Source organism: Carassius gibelio, chromosome B4 (assembly GCF_023724105.1).
Source record: "Carassius gibelio isolate Cgi1373 ecotype wild population from Czech Republic chromosome B4, carGib1.2-hapl.c, whole genome shotgun sequence".
Classification (NCBI taxonomy): Eukaryota; Metazoa; Chordata; class Actinopteri; order Cypriniformes; family Cyprinidae; genus Carassius; species Carassius gibelio.
In genome coordinates, this window is record NC_068399.1 from 19,515,041 (window position 1) to 19,524,701 (window position 9,661).

The following is a 9,661-nucleotide window of genomic DNA, read 5'->3' on the forward strand; positions in this document are numbered from 1 at the left end:
AACAATCACACTCTCTTGGGATTCTGCTAGATCAGTGGTGGCTAATGGGCTGCACAATGCAACATATACTTATTATAATCTCATATAAGATAATAGGAAGAAATCGAAAAATCTGTGTACTGGGAGCACACTGCTTTTCAAACACTATATTGAGTGGCCCACACTTGGTGTGACCACAGTCCTCTCACTGGGAGCATCAGGGGGGCAAGGGGCGGTCAGTGGCCAGCAGACTTGGCATTATTCTGGCTATGCATCAAGCCAGGCTAAATATAACCTTGCTGTGCTATCCTGGGAGGACAGATCTTTTTCTAGTAATCCCTGTGTTGAAACCTGATGCCATGTCAAGGATTGACAGCAGAGGTCTTGGTGTGCAAGACTGACCTATGTGGGGCGAGGTCATTGCACAGATATTGCCTTCAAAGGCTATTTCACCTGCGCTACAGCTGGGTACTCACCTCCTTGCACTGTACAGTAGACCAAGAATACAATATAATAAAATGTATTGGGAAGAAGCTGCAAAGGTTTTGCAGTGCTTCATAAAGAGCAGTAGGTAACATTTTATTTGAATCAGTGCTGATTTCTAAGATTATATAGCTATACCTGTGCATACCATGACATGCATCTCTTGACACATGTTCTTGGCACCCTCTCATCATCACTCACGACAAACAAAGAGACACCCAAGGTCAGCATGGTGCCTGCTTATCCAAATATAGGTCGTTGTTTATTTGAGAGGACTGGCGCTAGTTGATGTTTAACATACCATACAAAATGATGTATGCAATACATGTTCTAACACAAATCAGGCATGGTTAATACAGACTGGACACTGGGATATCAGTTTATATCATTGTATATGATGATTAAGTATAACTGAAGCTTTAGATACGGCAAACACAAGACAGCAAAGCATTCACAGACAGACCATTATGTTTGTTTCATCTACACAGAAGACAAAATTTAGAATGACATTTTTTAATATATGACAGACCTACTTCTTTCTAGGAAAGTGCTTCTCAGCTGATTTTGAATTATGATAATATGATGATACCTAGACCATCATATCAGTATTGGGGCTGGACTAGTACATGACATCTGATAAGAGCTATCCTAACAGATGACCACTAGTAGCATATAGAATATATGAATATTCTAAATATGCAAAATATCCCAATGAAAGCAATTCACATTTCAGGGCAAGTAATTAGAATACTGGATAATGGTCAGTAACTATTACATGTCTGACAGTTAAATAGACCTCAGTATTTCCCTACTGTCCTCTTAATCTGTCTGGATGGTACAGTGAGATCCACTTAAGTGCATGCAAGAGCCAAGCTCATGCACAGATTTATGGCCAGTACATATTAACTCCGATGTCTCTCTTTTCTGACACTTGAGTTGTTTGTTTAACATCAGACCTCAAAGGCAAAACACTAGCTTGGATGATTGCATGAAGGCAGGCAGGACTCTTGACAGGGAACTCAGGAGAAATTAGATTACTTGACTTGTTTAAACTCTCAGAGGTTGCTTTTTATATAATTGACTATGCAGGTTACATTCTTTGCCACAACATAAAGTGATAACTTTTTCATAACAATTAATTTGCTCTTACAGTAGTTGCCTATGAGCAATATGACAAATGACAAATGGCAAGTTGAGCTCGCAAGAACTTACTCTACAGCGCAGTAAGGTGATCCCTTCTTACCCCCACACCAACAAATGTATTCTCCTAGTTGGGACTTGTAAGGTTATCTGAGACCAATGTTACATGGATCACGTGCAAAACCTCACGTGCCATGTAGCTCAGTGTTCGTGGAAAGAAAGCCTAAAAAAATAAAGCAGCAATTTTTTAATCTATGGCAAACAGTAAGAGACAGGAATGACAACCCGATGGCATACAGTACCAAAGAATTCAGATCTATCAAATGGCCCAAAGCATGATTTTCAACAACCAGACATGTACTAATGGTGAGGTCGTCATTTTTGTTGCTCTGTTGAAACATACATTGGACAGGAACTGACTGACTCACTTTACAATCTTTAGAAGCATGTATTCTCAACTGAGGTCAGTATTTAATAAACTGTGCTAACACATGTTTTTTTATTATTATATATCACAGTTAACCAACAACATATATATTAAATAACATAGTGTAACTCCCCCCCTCTCCCCCCCATAAAACATCAACATCAACAGCCGGCAGGATGTAGGCATCTTTATTTCACATTTTAATGTCTTACTATCCTATCTTTTTTGTTTGTGATGTTTCAAATGATGCATCTTTTCCATGACGCATCATTTTCAAAGTATCCTGGGATCCCAGGACAGCTTTATCCTGTATCTGCTTAGAGGCCAGCTAATCAGATTAGCTCAATACGCAATACCTCACTTTAATTCTGCAATTACACAGCTAAAAATCACATAGGAGGACACAACTTAAAGGGGCATACAGACATGCTTATTTAATTAAAACAATGAAATCAGTACACCACAGTTAAGAATCTGTGTAACTGAACATTATTTTTGATATAGAGAAATATGGGGCTAGTGTTGTATATTTTGGATGTAGATTATCTTCACATTTAAAGTTATCTGTCTTTAACTCAACCAGATTTTAGCAAGAGAATTAGTGACAAAAGAATCATAATTCTGGCCCCTTTCACCTTTCACACATTGATACTGCCCTCCAATCTATGTAACCTTTATGCAATAGTATGACAGTCTACATTTTGCCACTGTATCTTGGCCTTAAACGCTTTGACACAAACATACAATTTATTGCCCTGGTTCTAATTGTGTAATGGAGTCATATTTCTCCATAGAACAACCTGCTAGTAAAATGATGCCAATAATATCCACACCCGCTAAAAGACAAGCATCAATGAAAGGCATATATTGTTTGGATGAAAAGTATGTGTGCCTCTCTGGGTACTCTTGACCTGTGCATCCTCATGAGGTTTAAGTGTCCTGATCTATTAGCAGTCACAGAAATGCATTTCACAAAAAAAAAAAACTGCTAGAAGTCTAGTGCTAAACAGGATAAGATGCCACAATTATGAAAAACAGTAAATTAGCAACAGGTAACAACAAAAGATCATCTATCAGAACTGTGGTACAGTGGATTTTGAAAATGCTTTTAAGAGCACTAAGCTCAAATAGGGTCCCAGATTAAGTCCATGACATGATAGCAATCAAAACTTTAACGTCTATACTAAGCAAAACTTTAAAAAGCTAAACTGATATGTAGTTACTGGTGCAGGGTAGCATTCTGCATCAACTACTTAATGAAGATGGATAGATTGTTTTGTGTTTGTGGCATTGGCACTGGCTCAGTACTTGGCAGTCGGGGATGTCTATGTCACCTCAGCTCACATAGAAGGCCTTCTTGGCAAGCTCATGGTTCGACAGGAAAAGCTTTCATCTCTGTTTGACAGCTGCCTATTATGAGGCCTCATCCCTCTCCGGTCCATTGTTGCTCCCGGAGGGACCTGGACAAAGACAAACAACAATGAGACAACCAGTTGCATGTATAACCTGCTCATGTTATGGCCAGAATGAAGATTTATGGGTGACGAAATTCAAATTTCAAACTCTGCCAATGGCCTAAATAAGACCAATGAACTAGAGGCAGAAGAAGCCTAAACCTGAAGCTCCATAGTGCATGCCATGTGCAAATATATCATAAAGTTCACTCCCCTATATAGATGGCGATAGTCAGGCCCAGGGACTAGAGGCTATTTAAAAAGCTGTTAATTAACACTGACACCTGGGCCTCGTCGGCCTCCTGGTGGCAAGCCATGTGGCTAGTGAAGTCTACACTTTAGACCCTGTAAGCATAGTGAGAGAGAACAGCAACACAGTACCATGAAAAAGCACTGATAAAAGTCTATAAAAGACTTTGATTTTATGGTAAGAGGGTGTGAAAAATTATTCTGCAGTGTGCCATTATATAAACAGCCTTGATGGATACTCACATCACATGAGACACACAGCATGGACACATTATAGAGATTTCTATTTATTTCTGGCCTAGGGAATAGCACTGTCATGAATATATGTGAATATATGTAATATGTATATGTTATGGTACTGTAAGTATAGAGGAGTGAAACTGGCAAAGCAAGGAATAAATTGATGTTGTTCAGTGAGACAAATAGTCCTGCTGATAGTGGCATTAACATGACAATTAACAGATTTTCTAGAGCTGACATGGAACCCTGTTGCCCTGAAAAGCCAGAATAGTTTTGGAGAAAGTGCACTATTAGCAGCTCAGAACAACAGGGAATTGAGCCAACAGAAAAGGAAGTTTTGGGAGCTCAGGCTGGCGAGGCAGACGGAGAGAGATAGGCAGGTGCAAAAGTAGATTGATACAGTGAGGAAATAACCAAGACCGAAATAAGCATAAACAAGACCGAATGGCATTAATCGGGTAAAAAATTTAAGGACATGAGACAAGGCAGGGTTACAAAGGGAAAGACAAGGTGAGAATGTGTTGTCAACTGCAGCACAGATGAACCATTGGTGTACTTATATCCAAGCTTCACATTCAACCATGCACACAAATACACAAGCAAAATGAATAGTTATCCATGCTGTCTACCTATTGTTTGAGTCATGTTTGCAGCACTGCTGTCCCCACATTATCCATTATGAAAGAACAAGAGTGTGGAGCTGGCATGAAAAGAAGGCCCTGTGCCATGCAACATAACAAAAGGGCTCCCACACATGTCTGCCGTTTACTGACTGAGATCCTTGGGCTGAAGAATAACAGGCCCATGTAAAAGCAAGGTACCGTACCGTTGTGGCTTTGTCCTAATTTTTAGGTGTAATGGCTGATGCAACAACAGTAAATTGTCTCTATTTTAGATAACAAATATTGGCAGGAAATAAATATATTTATGCACTAAATATAACCCTAATCTGACCTGAAAAAGGTATCTTGTACTTGCAACCTGAAAAGGTTCAACTTATTCATTAGTCATCTCTAGTTTTAACGTTTACTTCAAAATGAAGCTCTGAAAATGCAAAATGTTTAATAGTGAGTGCATTTCATTGCCGTAGTAAATAACTATATTTTATCTGCTGTTCTTAACAGCTTTCTGCAGTAGAAGCTTCCATTCGAGGAATGGATGTACATGAAATCAAGTGCACTTTCATTTTTTTATTTGCATACCAAGCATAACTGATGCTTATTGTTTCTGAGTAAAGAACATTAAATAAACTTCAGATATTTCAGGCCAGTGCCCTATTAACCACAGTGCCAAGCATATAACCTTGCTCAGAAACTACTGTACCTGATCTAAATGGCCACAGTTAGCAGGGCTGAGGCTAAGTATAAAAGGGTCATGCAGTGCAGGACCTTTGTACAGAAACAGCTGCTTGCTGTTTGTCTCTGAAGAACAGGTAAACATTAATTTGATTTCAAGTCCACTGTGACTGAGGGGGACAGAAACACTCACATTGGCAGGCCGAGTGTAGAAGAATGTAAGTCCTATGATGCTTGGGGGTGAGGAATTTAAACCTCGCTCAAAGCTTCCACCAAGTCTAGCCTCACAGGCCTGTTAAGAGAACTGCACAACACATTCATATACAAAACAGATTGTTAATAAAGTGAACACATAGGAGTCACACCATGCAGAGCTACTTTGCAGTCTAGTGTCACCTGCTTCATAGAAGCCTCACAAGTGCAAATAAGGAAAAGTTGACCAAAGATTATGTGAGGAGTAAAATAACCAAGTATAGACTAAAATAATTTTCCAAGGAAGCACTGTATTTTTGTTGAACTGCAGATTGAAAAACAATACTGGGTCACAAAATTGATTTCAACATCTCATTTACATACATAATACTGATTTAAACCAAGAAAAGTGGATAATTAAGAATCTGTCAGATAAACTCAGAATTGTAACAAATGAATATCATGTGTATTGTGTAGCATGATAAAACTGAACACAAATAAGCTGATCCTTAATTTACAAATGAGGTACAAGGCAGGCTACTTATTTCTTAGAGCACCTTTAAAATCATTATTACCATACGCTTTCCCTATTCTACAGATAACTGGAGTCGGAAGCAATAAGCATCTTATCACCTCTATAATACTCTTTCTTCCATGTCTCTCTCAAATGGCTACTAGCTTTACACAAATAAGCTGAGGTCAAGAATATCTTTGGATAGGAGAGTACAAAAGTCTTTACTCATCTGGCAGAACACATACCTTCATAAAGATATTGGCAAATTGCAGTGACCTCTACCACCAACTGTGACTTATATATATATCTTATCAGTGCAGTATATTAGAGCCAAAGCAGTGGACTTTACCTGGGGTTTATATATTTGCAGGGCTGTTAGGATGAGAAACAGATAAATTAGCAATTTATACCATGATACTGTTCAACAGTTGTTCAACTGTTCAATATACTATTTACAGCAAGCTGATACAGCACATCTCTACAATAGCCATGAAAGATTTAATCAGCTTCCTGTGATGCTAGAAAGTGCTCATTCAAACCTTTCATCTCCTCTGTTATGAAATGGTCGATAGCAGAAAGCTCCCCCTTCTTCCAACCTTTCAATCGACTATAATGCAAAGTTATGAAAGCCACTACATCATTGCAGATAAGTGTTAAAGTGAAATATAGCAAATGAAGATCACAGTAGTCTGCATATAATAATTATAGTTCAAGTAGTGGTTTAACAAATATACAAATGTTTAAGCCTTGTTTTGTCATACTATTTTAAATTACAACCATTACTTTTAGTTTAGAATGATAGAGAGACTACTTAAACAGCTATCCTATAGCATGCCCTATATATCACAGGTCAAGATGTATGCATTTGAATGCAGGCACTCTGATCCCTTGATTCAAAGCTGCTCCTCTTCCCTCTCTGGGATTCTGATGGCTGAAAATAGCATGGCTTCAACTCAACTGACTTAACAGTTCCTGCGAATCATGGCGGTTCCCTATTCTCAGTCTCTTACATTCCTAATATGGTAAAGAAGATTGTCCAGCTCTCAATACTATCGCGAGTTAACTATCCTGCCACCACTTAAGAGTAGTTATTTGGATTGCTGGATTCAATACAATCCTAAAAAACACATTTGCAAATATTGGTTTCAAATTGTACCTCAATCACACCTCATACATGCACTTTTGTTAAACATGGCAGAAAGACTTCTCTAAATCCAGAATGCAATTGCAATACTTTATTTCCAAACACTTCATTAATACATACATTAAACCCAAACATGACCACTAAGTGTAAATCCAAGGGAAGACTAGGTCAATGCAGTGCAACTCTACAGAGTTGTGATGTATAAAATCATTTTATGTGTTGCAACTGATATTCAAATGTACTTAAATTATTAATTACAATTTACAAATGCAAAACCCGTTTAAGTGTTTAGTTTTAAGGATTATAAACTATAAATAAGATAAAAATATACAACTAATTCAGATATTTGTAAATAGGAGAGAAAACAGCTTAGTATTTAACACATAGATAAATACAGAGGTAAAAATAAATTAACTTCTTTCAGTAAGGGTCTCAGGCCCTCCCTTAACCCACAAATCAGCTGATTGATTTGAGCTCACTACTGATGACAGCGCCTGCTGAGGAAGATTAGCTCCATTTACTGGCCCACTACAAGAAATTAAACAGACAAGTTTAGCACATCTTTGTACTAGGAATGTTCATTTAAGAAAAAAGCAGTAAAAAAAAAAAAAAAAAAAATCCAAACAAAATGCAAAACAAATAAAACCCAACAAAAAGTGAGGGGAGGGGGTATGTCTATTAAACAGAGTGAAAAATTAATATCACTTCTTTTAAGGCTTATTTGTGTTCATAACTAGGTTATTTCTAGGTGCATGACATCAGCTGTGTAATGATGCATGATGAAAACTTATCTTGTGTAAGTTTACAAGAGATGCAGTATGCGGGTGGTGTTTTGAATGGCACTAAGGCTTTAGATCAGAGAATCCTGGTCCTCTCAACAATGTTTGGCTGTTAGACACTGATCATTGCCATATCACTCAGTTGATGTGAGGACCAAGGGTGGTATCAGGTGCTGTCTGACCACGAGAGACCTCTAAGGGTGTTCACATTCTAGCTGATGAGCTAACTTCAAAGAAGAGGAGCTGCACTCCCTCCAGCTCAAAGGTCAGCAAGACCATCCCACAGAAGCCTTATTTACTCTACTTCTTAGAAAGCCAGTTCCACGTGTCCCATTAGGCCAAAGAACTATTTGGCTGGCAGTTTGAACAGCATATTTGCCTATGGATATATGTCCATATGAGATGGCAGTCTAGACAAGAACACCAGGTTGTGAAATAGAACATAAAGCTGAAAATATCGCAATGAGTCATATTTCTGTTCCTCATGAGTTAGGAACTGAATATGTAATACTGAAAGGTTAAACTTGGTTTCCTAGGTCATGAAAATGCTCTACGCTTAAGAATCTCAACAATGTTAGAAAAAGCATCCAATAAAAGTAAAACCTTTTAAGAGATTCCGTCTCTTAAATAGAGTCCCTGTGGATTGTCAATACAATCATAAGTTTGTTTACTTATAGATGTGAGAAAGGCAGCATCTGGCAAGAACTGCATGATCCTGAAATACAAGTTCAATACACAGCTTCAAGTTTTTTTTCCTTCTAATATGTGGAGCATCTGAGCTTTTATCTATTTGTATTTTTTTGTCAACTTTGTAAATATACTGAATGCACAACCACTAGTTGGAGAAAAATCCATGTTTTAAATGAAAAGAAATATATTTAATATATCAGTCTGAAAAACATCTAACAGCAATTATATACTTGAAAATAATTTATTTTACAGAAATGTAAATGGATATGATTAAACAGAGGAGTCAACACTGATAGTTCATACTCTCTGGGGGAATACCCCTATACATGGCACCCTCAGTTTGTAAAATGCATTACTCTGCATTCCAGTGGTGTGACATCACTAACTCTGTTTGTTTACAGAGGCCTATCACATGGGCATTCTTCCCACACTTGCTTGCCCAGCAAAAATGAAGAAAGGCCAATCATCCAAAACAACAGAAAACTGTATGGAGACAAAAAATCCCTCCTGCCCCTCTTGAGTTATGCTAAATTGACTCTGCTTTTTTTCATGAGTTATTTAACTGGCCTGAAATAAACTGGAAAGTTTGCTTTATTTCACAGTCATCTTGTTGTTGTTCAGCTGAGCTCATATTCTGAAATCAGCTTGGTCAGCTTAATATGTTACTTAGCACTGCAGAACATTGGAAGGATCAAGCAGCAGTTTTTGATACACTAATCTGAAGATCCAATAATAAAACACACACACACACACACACACACAAACTGTATCAGACTCCAAAGCTCAATATAGCCTACTCAAGAATTCTATACAGCAAAACATTATTTGTTAAACCTAAACAAAGAATATATTCAAGTCACCAATATATTTCCCATCCCTTAGTTGAATGGTATTGTCTCTATGAATGGCTTAGATGTTGGAGCAAGAATCATTTCTGATATCATGCACTGATAACAAAAATATGCATGATTATACAGTAATTATGACCTAGAAGATAAAAAGGTGGCCTGTGGTTGGAAGTGATCAAAGAATCGACATGTTAGAACCCCAATCAAATCCCGATCAAAGTATTTTG